Genomic DNA, 8,222 nt, shown 5'->3' with positions numbered 1-8,222 from the left:
ACTACAGTATGAGGCTGAAGGAACTGTCAGCATGTTTCTTAACACTCTAATTGTAATAAAATACAGCCATTATAAATGTCTGTGTAATACCTGTGAGTTCAACTGAAATGCTGCCACACAACTCATGTAACTGAGGAAAAAAAAATTTAATTACTTTCTTTTCTATTCATTGTTTCCAGTATTTTCAGGTGGGATGAGGGTATAAGCTTCATGTGTTTTCTCAAAAACTACAGGGAAAGGAGCTAAGCAAACTATATGCATCTTTTACTTAAACAGTTCCAAGATTATAGGGTTACATTGAAAAAATGCAGATGAAAAACAAATGTTAAATGGCAAAGTATGTAAAAGAACAAGATGGCAGCACAGGTTTGGGATGTTCTGTCTCATGAACATATTTTTTGTAACTACTAAGGGCAGAAAACTCCATACATCTATGACTTTCTTCTCAATAACCATTTTGAGGGAGAATCAGTGTGTTATGTAGACGTGCAACAGAAGTAACATGTAACATGTAAGAGGTATCAGAGCAGCTCTGACAGAAATTTGAGCAGTGATCTCCAGCACAGCTGGCTTTGGAAAGAGGATGTGCTCCTACCCATGCTTCTCCTGTTGAATAACTTGGACATGGCTTTCATGACTCATATAGTAAATTTTTCCTTCTCATGTTGACTGCCCAGCATTCTTCTGTTGTAGACAAGGATATATCACATTTTGTTGCGGTTTTTTCCTCTCTGTAGATTCCCTATAACCTTTCTTCTGAAAATGCTCCGTGGTTTATGTTGTTCAAACCTTGAGAACAACTTTATAAGTATGGAAAAAACTATCTGGGGCCCATTTCTTGTGACATGGTTGCAGATACTGTTTTTTGGACAACACCTGTGAACCCCCAGTGCGTACCACCTACCTTCTTCCCTTCACTGATGGATCAGGGAAAGATGCATTATGGCAGCACTTCGGTTCGCACTGTGCGTGTAGAATATTCTGGAATCACCTTGTGATATTTCCAGTCTAGCTGAAAAGAGTGTGGAGAGCACCCAAAGTGCCCAAGGCACCAAGGTGCGCCCAGGGGTGCTGGTGAGGGCGCTGTGGGCGCCGCAGGGCCGCGCTGCCCCGTTCCAGGCTGCGGCCCCGCTCTCCGCGCCTCCCTCGCCTCCCCCTCACGGCAAGAGGCGCGCCCGCCCTGCCCCGGCCCGGCCCGGTGCTGCCTCAGCCCTTCCCGCCGGGCGAGCGGCTCGCCAGCCGCCTCCACACGGCGAGGGAAAACAAACCCGACTGTCAGGCGGCCTCGAGCCGACAGTACCCGGGCCCGGGGCTGGGTTTCTTCTTCAGCACCCCGTTCTGTCCCGGCGCGGTTGGCCGCAGCCCTGGCCGAGGAGGGGCAGGGCGCTCTCTCTCCCCTCTGTTTGCGGCTTTAGGTGTCCGCCGGAGGCGCCGCGCGCTCCCTCAGGGAGACCAAAGGCCGCGGGCGGGCGGGAAAGCGGCGGGAAGCCCCGTGAAGCCCGAGCTCACCTGCGGGAGCGTCCCCCGCCTGGCTCCTCCCCGGCCCGGCCCGGCCGCAGCGCCCCCTCCCCCGCTGAAGGGGGCGGGCAGTGCACGCTCGGCTCCGGCGGCGAGCGCGGCCGGCGGGGAGAGCGGCGCGGAGTTTCTGGGGCTCCTGTGAGAGAGAGGCGGCTCGGGACGGGTGAGGAGAGCGGCGGCGGGAGCTGAGGGGGGCGTTATCCGCTTTTCCGTGCCGCGATAGCCGGGGCCGGGCGGGCACAGGACTGTGGCGGGACCGCACCGGAGCGCGGCGGGCACGGGAGCCGTTGCCGTGCGGTGCCTCAGGCGCTGCTGCCCGCGGCTGTGGCGGTGGCTCCCGGCGCCGAGGCACCCTGGGTCGCTGCTTTCCTCAGCTCCGTTAAACACACGCTTTTCCGAAGGCCGAGGGTGCCGGGCCCTCTCGGGCGGGAGGCAGGAGCACGGCGGCTCTCCCTGCGCGGGGAGCTGGCGGAGCGCCGGCCGTGCCGGGGCAGCAGCCCTTCCCCCGGGCGCTCCCCGGGGCTGCGCGGGCGAGCGGAGCGGAGCGGGGCCGCCCTGGGGCGGGCGAGCCCGGGGCTGAGCGGAGGGAGCTGCCGGGAGAGCAGACTCCAATAAGAGTGGAGTCCTCTCCGCGTTCTCTGCGGCGGTCAGGAGCGGAGGTGTTTCCCCGAGAGGGCCCGGAGCTGCGGTGCCGCGGCTGGCCGCGGGTTCCAGGTGGGCGGGCGGCGCCCGGAGCCCCCCGCGGGGCGCTGATACCGCCTGCTCGCACGCATTCCTCCGGGGATTCCTGGCATTCCTGGGCGGAGGGCACTCTTGACTTCTTCATCTCCCTTTTATTCCGCGAATTAGCGTAATTTTTGCGAAAGGGTGTGTTCGCGTTGTGTGTGTTCTTTTTCATGGGAAAAGTTTAGAACGGCAGTTCTGCCATTTGTTCTTCTTCCAATTAACTTTGCATCTGATATAATTTATATCCTTTCAATTTGATGACAACTTTATGGGGAGATCAGTGCTGCGATAAAGCTTCTGTGGTGAGTTTGCATTAGATTTGCACTTGAACAGTTACTATTGCAGTGCAAGTTGAATGATTATCAGAATAGAAATAGTGGAAACCTCTTGTTGAAAGTTGTTCTATTTTTCTGAATGTCTTCACTGTGTTTATCTTGTGTGGACTCCAAGAAGTGAATCCTGTAGGTGAGTCAGAAATCCCCACAGTGTATCCTGACTTCTGGTATTCTCATGGGAACTTTGATAGATTCAGTGTCTGACGCCTATGCTGACAACTGTCACATGTCTTGTAGTTATGAATCTCTTTATAGAGCTTGTTTTAACAGACCTTTAAAACTTCTATAAAAATAAAATTAAAATGGCAAAACCAAGCTACTGTTTACTTTTGAAAGGTGCTTTGTAAGAACTTGTTTGACTAGCAATTATATTTTCTAGAAGTGTCATAGTTGTTGAATTGTCTTAGCTTTTTTTCTCGTGCTAGACCCAGGAGAAATCTGCTTATGCTCATCTGTTCTAAGGCAGATGTGGTTACTGATGATTAATGTAAAAGTGCAACAAGTTGCTATAAGATTTTTTTTGTTTATTTGTTTTGTTTTTTGGGGTTTTAATTTTTTTTTGGGAGGGTGTTTGTTTTCTTTTTGTAATTGGTTTGAACTTGGGTCTTTTGGGAAAAGATAATAAATTGAAATAAAAACTTCCATATAGTATTGTAGCCTGTGTTTAACAGTGTAGTAAGCATTATGTTTTAGAAGTTTGTCATGGAAGGCAATTAAACTGTTTTTTATTTTATGTTATTAATTTTGAGATACAGCTACACTTTTAAAACAGAAAACTCTGTAAAATAGGAAAGCAATGCTTCCAGTTTTTGTTAAAATTCTCTTAGGATATTAAGATAATCTTTCATGTAAGAGAAGATGGTTTTTTGCAGCAGACGGTTGTTTAATATTCATGCTTTTTTTAAAACAAAAAATGCAATGCTTCAAATGAAGTATCTTAAAAAGGCAAGCATATTTTTACATGCTTGTGTTTACAAGTTAGAGGTGTTTCTGAAATATGTTAATCGTAGGACAAGTATTCCTAGTTGGCTTGCATACACCTTGAATTGCCACTGACATTAACTGTTTCTAAATGTCACCTAAATGCAAATACACACTACAAAGGTAACTAATATTGTGACTACTAAAAAAGTCTTATATTTCTGACCTCCTTGATTACTGAATTTGTGGTGATGTTTCCAAAGAGCCTGTCTACTCCATGAGTGTGTCCCACAGCTGTTTGGGTTTTTAAAGATTTTATTGCCATTATCTGACTTAGTTACATTTTGCCTTTAAATCTAATTAATCTAGACTGCTTAGGGTGCCTGAATTGCCTCCAAGCAAACCAGCTTATTTTAATTTCTGTTAATTGCATTATTAGATTTCACTGCCACTACTAAAATGTCTGAGAACTCAGTTAAGTTCCCCTGGCAGGGTTTGTATGGGAGATGTGCAGTTTAATTTTCTGCTGAAATAGTCTACAGTATGTCCTGTATAAGGAATTTTACCTCAATAAAAGAGTTAGTTGCAGAAAAGAATTAGTAACATTTCCTTCTCCTGGTGTAGTTGTGTAATAGGAAGTTGATCTTTCTGGGAGTATTGGTGAAACTGGTTTTTCTGGGTTCTGCAATGTCATCTGAAATGTGCGGGTGAAACAACAGGACCTCAAATGTGAATTTTTAAATCTTTTGTCGTGGAGCAATGCAAGATGAACATGTGTGCTATGAGTTTATTCAGCCTGGATCATAGGGGGCAGGTTGTTATTTAAAGACAGCTACTGAAGTATTTTGAGGCCAAATAATTCTGCAGATGTAAAAATTTAAACAAAAGTAGACCATCACAGTTTCATTCTATAGTCTGCTGTTTTACCATTTCTGCTTTTTGAAGTCATAGTGATGATGATGTCATTATTATAGAGCCTTTTTACTATGGAGGTAACCTGAAATCTGTATATTAATACCAAGCACACAAGCCTGATTATGCAAAGCAACATTCAGCCTATGGCAACATCTACCTATGTTGATAGAAAGGAACTGGTAAGAATCTGGTCAAGATCACTGGTATTAATAGATTTCTGAGGAATGGCAATGAACACTAGAATAATGGGACATTTTTTTCACTTCTGCACCCTCTCTGCAACTCTGAATGGCATCAGAGATGTTGCAGCTACCTATTGCCCATGTGTTCAGACAAAGCAGGCATAAGAAATTTGTGTTCTATCTGTCCCGCTTCTTTTTTTTTTTTTTTAGAGGTAGGAGGAAGTTGTCTTCTACCTGATCAGTTCTGTGATACCTTTCAGAGGCAGGCTTTGCTAAGAATTACATCCTTACAATATATGATATTAAAAATGTTTTTGAATGCCCAGGGTGAGATGAAGGTATTAGAATTTCTCTGGTTTTGTTCCGAGGTCTCAACAAACTGTGTACAGAGGCTGGTGGTACAGACTTGCTGCGTCCTGAACTTAGGTTTGGTAATTCTGTTTTTAATGCATCTTGAATGATGTGTTGGAAGGATGTGCAAAAACACAATAAATAGGTTGTTTTTGCTATTTCTGTTCTTAATTGGCAGAAGAATGGAGAATCCCCTCTCTGACAATGCTACATTGCCAGGTTATTGTATGAGGAAAGGTGTTTCACGTGCCCATGGAGTGTTTTTTCCAGGCATGTTTATCTGGAAACATGAACACTTCAGAAACTGCTTTGACCTTGACTCTGAATGGTGTTAAATCAAAATGGTAATATTTTTCAGTATAGCCAAGTTTGAAAATTTAATCTTAAACCCAAAAAAATTAACACATTAAGAATGCATGTGCTAAAGATTTAGTGGAATTGTAGTCATGGAGTCGCCATGGGATTAGAGTTCACTATTTTTTCTGATCTTGTACCATCTCTGCCAACAGAGCTGGCAGCCTTCTTGGAGGAGTTTATCCAAATGTAGGCTTATAACCTTTCATTTTATGTGAAATAAAGTGGGTGACAAACTTCATAGCCAGTCGTTTTAGGTAAATAGTTTCATTTTTCCAAGAATACCTCTAAATTTTTAGCCAAATAAAATATTTTAATTTCTGTTGGTCCATATTTTGTATTTATGGGTTTCATTAACCAGGCTGACAGTAAGAGATTTAAAATTAATATTCTGTAACAACTTTTCACATTCTTCTTGATTTTGGTAAAAACAGAGAGCAATGAGGAATAAATGTGATTGGAGAAATGTCTCAGAAAGCACTTGACTGCAAAAAACCACCGGGGAGATTGGTAAGACTGGAAGATGCTTGAGTGATTACCACAGTGGCCCCTTTCTGTGGGGGTCCCCAGGCATGCCAGGAGTCATGACCATTCAGATGCGACTCTCAGCAGTCTGAGCATTACCATATTTTGACTCCAGGCATTTGCAGCAGTTCATAATACTTTAGTTGCATGTGCACTGCGTGCACCATTTAAAAGTAGCTAAAATGTGAACATGGAAACTAAATACAGTGTGAAAAGGAGATGCATTGTCTAGGCTGCCCATGCTTACATAGTCATACCAATGTGTTTGTTTATGTGTTTCTCTGAGTGTATATGTAAACTCTCATACACGCTTGCAGAAGCCTAGTGAGTAGTTGCCAGCCTTTAGGAATGTTTTAACTGTATTTTGAATTCTGTTGAAAGATATCTCTAAGAACTGTTGGAATTTATTAGAATGGGAGATGTATTAATGTACATAAAGATGTGCAGAAGAGGACAAGGTTATTTGCATTCTACTTCAACATAAGCATAATGCAAAAGAAGGGTAAAAATTAAGCTTTTACGTAGAGATGGGGGAGTGTTTCCAGTGAGTAAATCAAATTCAGTATATTTTGTTGGCCTTATTTGAAATTGGTTGGGGTATACCTTCATACATTTATTTGCACACCATTAGCTGTTATGTGCAGGGAGCAAATATTCAGCTGTAGCAGCCTTGATTTGCAAGAACAATTGGTATGTAATGTTACATTATAATTCCACAAACACTTCAAGCTTCATAAAGAAGCAGCCCTACCTCTCTCATTTCCCCAGTAATTATGCTGTTTCAGTGTGAAGGTGAGAAGTGTGACAGCTTATGGGAGCTGGTTAAACCTGTGCTTGCAGAGCCCACACCAGGTTACTTTGGCTGCACAGGCTTTGTAAGCCTTTCTAAATGATTCAGTCCAGCTCACCATGAAGCTCCTTTCCTCTATGGAGTTTTCTAAGCTCTCTCTTCTATACTCAAGCTTGTCTCTCAGACAGTGTGATGATATCATCTTGTTGTCTGGTGGGGCCTGGGCTCAGGGCCTGCAGTTCTTACTGCATATTTAAATTTGACAACGCATGACTGAGTTAGTTGAAAGAAACTAAATGGGTGTGAAGCCAAGTGTTTAAAGAATACAGTGTAATTAAGACAAAGTTTAACAGTAGAAAACTGGGAGGCATAACTAGCTTGAATACTCGTGAAGCTGTGACCTTATGTTGGCTGTGTAAATATGACTCCTACAGCCTATTTTACATGTAGTTTTTGTACTTAAATACTTAAATACTCTTCATAGAGATTAACCCTATGTGTCTTTATATAGTTGAGACCTTGGTCTTTGCAGGCAGCTATACTCATAGTTCATCATTAATTTTGTTCAGGAATAAATTATGCATATATAATCAAGGTCATGCAAGTTGCATCTGTTGGGTTGCTGTAAAGGTAGTTCCTCTAGAGAAGATTATAGTTTTTGCATGGGAATAATGAGAAGGTCCAGTTAAATGTCGCAGTTAAAGTGAAGGAAAAATGTTTGTAGTATAGTATAGTTTGTAGTTATGTTAGATAACTTTATAAATAAACATGTTCCTGAAGCACTTGTAAAACTTAACAAAGTTTGCCCTAGCTGTGCCCATTTCTTTGAGACTCATTTCTAAGAGACTTAACAGACTTGAGATTTTTTGCTCAAGCCTCTAAGTATATGAACAGGATACTCTTTTCTATTTAAACAATAATGATGTCATTGGGATGTACTATGATTATTTCCTTTGGAACAAAATACAGTTTCTAACACTGACAATTGGAGGAAAATGTAATGAAACAACGCAGAATCTCTTGTGGAATAAATGTAATCATTTCAGATGCTTGGAGACAAACCAGCTATTGTATTTGAAATCACAAAGTTCTTTTAGAATCCTTTTGTCTCTCAGCTGTCTTTTCTGTCAATACATAGCAGATATGAGCATTAAGAATTTGATAAAGTAGAAGAGAGTAAATATAATAACTTTCCTCTTAGTGAGGAAAGGTTTTTAACCTATTTTGCAAGTTTTTAAGAAAAATGAGGGAAAATTGAGTGTTGTGTGTGTATACTGAAATAAGCTCTGAAATAAGTATTTATAAGGTTTTGTTGTTCGCTTGCTTTTTTGTATTTGAAGTGTGTAAATATTAATTGTAGAGCAGCAGTGTCAGATACTCACAAGACAACCCCAGTAATTGTATCCTGTTAGTGGCAAAACCCAGCTCATTCAGGAGCTTTATCTGAGCCTGTATGGGAGATGAAAGAGTAACGTGGCACAAATACACTCAGGCAGGTGTTTGTGTCCACACAGAGCTTGTACCACAATAACAATCAATAAACAAGTGCAGCTCCCATCTCCCTCCAGTGACTGTACCACTGTCGCAGTCTGCAGGACCTGGGAC

At 42.8% G+C, this 8,222-nt stretch overlaps 1 protein-coding gene across 2 annotated transcripts in view; it reads left to right on the top strand.

The window, feature by feature from the left end:
* Positions 1–1,565: 1,565 nt before the first annotated feature.
* Positions 1,566–8,222, top strand: part of CGNL1 (cingulin like 1) — a 52,764-nt gene continuing 46,107 nt past the window's right edge. For both annotated transcript variants that reach the window (XM_056500076.1, XM_056500075.1), the window contains exon 1: positions 1,566–1,681. The gene's annotated coding sequence lies outside the window, so the exon portion shown is untranslated. The remainder of the gene's footprint in view (positions 1,682–8,222) is intronic.

This window comes from Oenanthe melanoleuca, chromosome 10 (genome assembly GCF_029582105.1).
Source record: "Oenanthe melanoleuca isolate GR-GAL-2019-014 chromosome 10, OMel1.0, whole genome shotgun sequence".
Classification (NCBI taxonomy): Eukaryota; Metazoa; Chordata; class Aves; order Passeriformes; family Muscicapidae; genus Oenanthe; species Oenanthe melanoleuca.
Note: the sequence above shows the minus strand (reverse complement) of the source record. Positions and strands in the feature narration are given on the sequence as shown.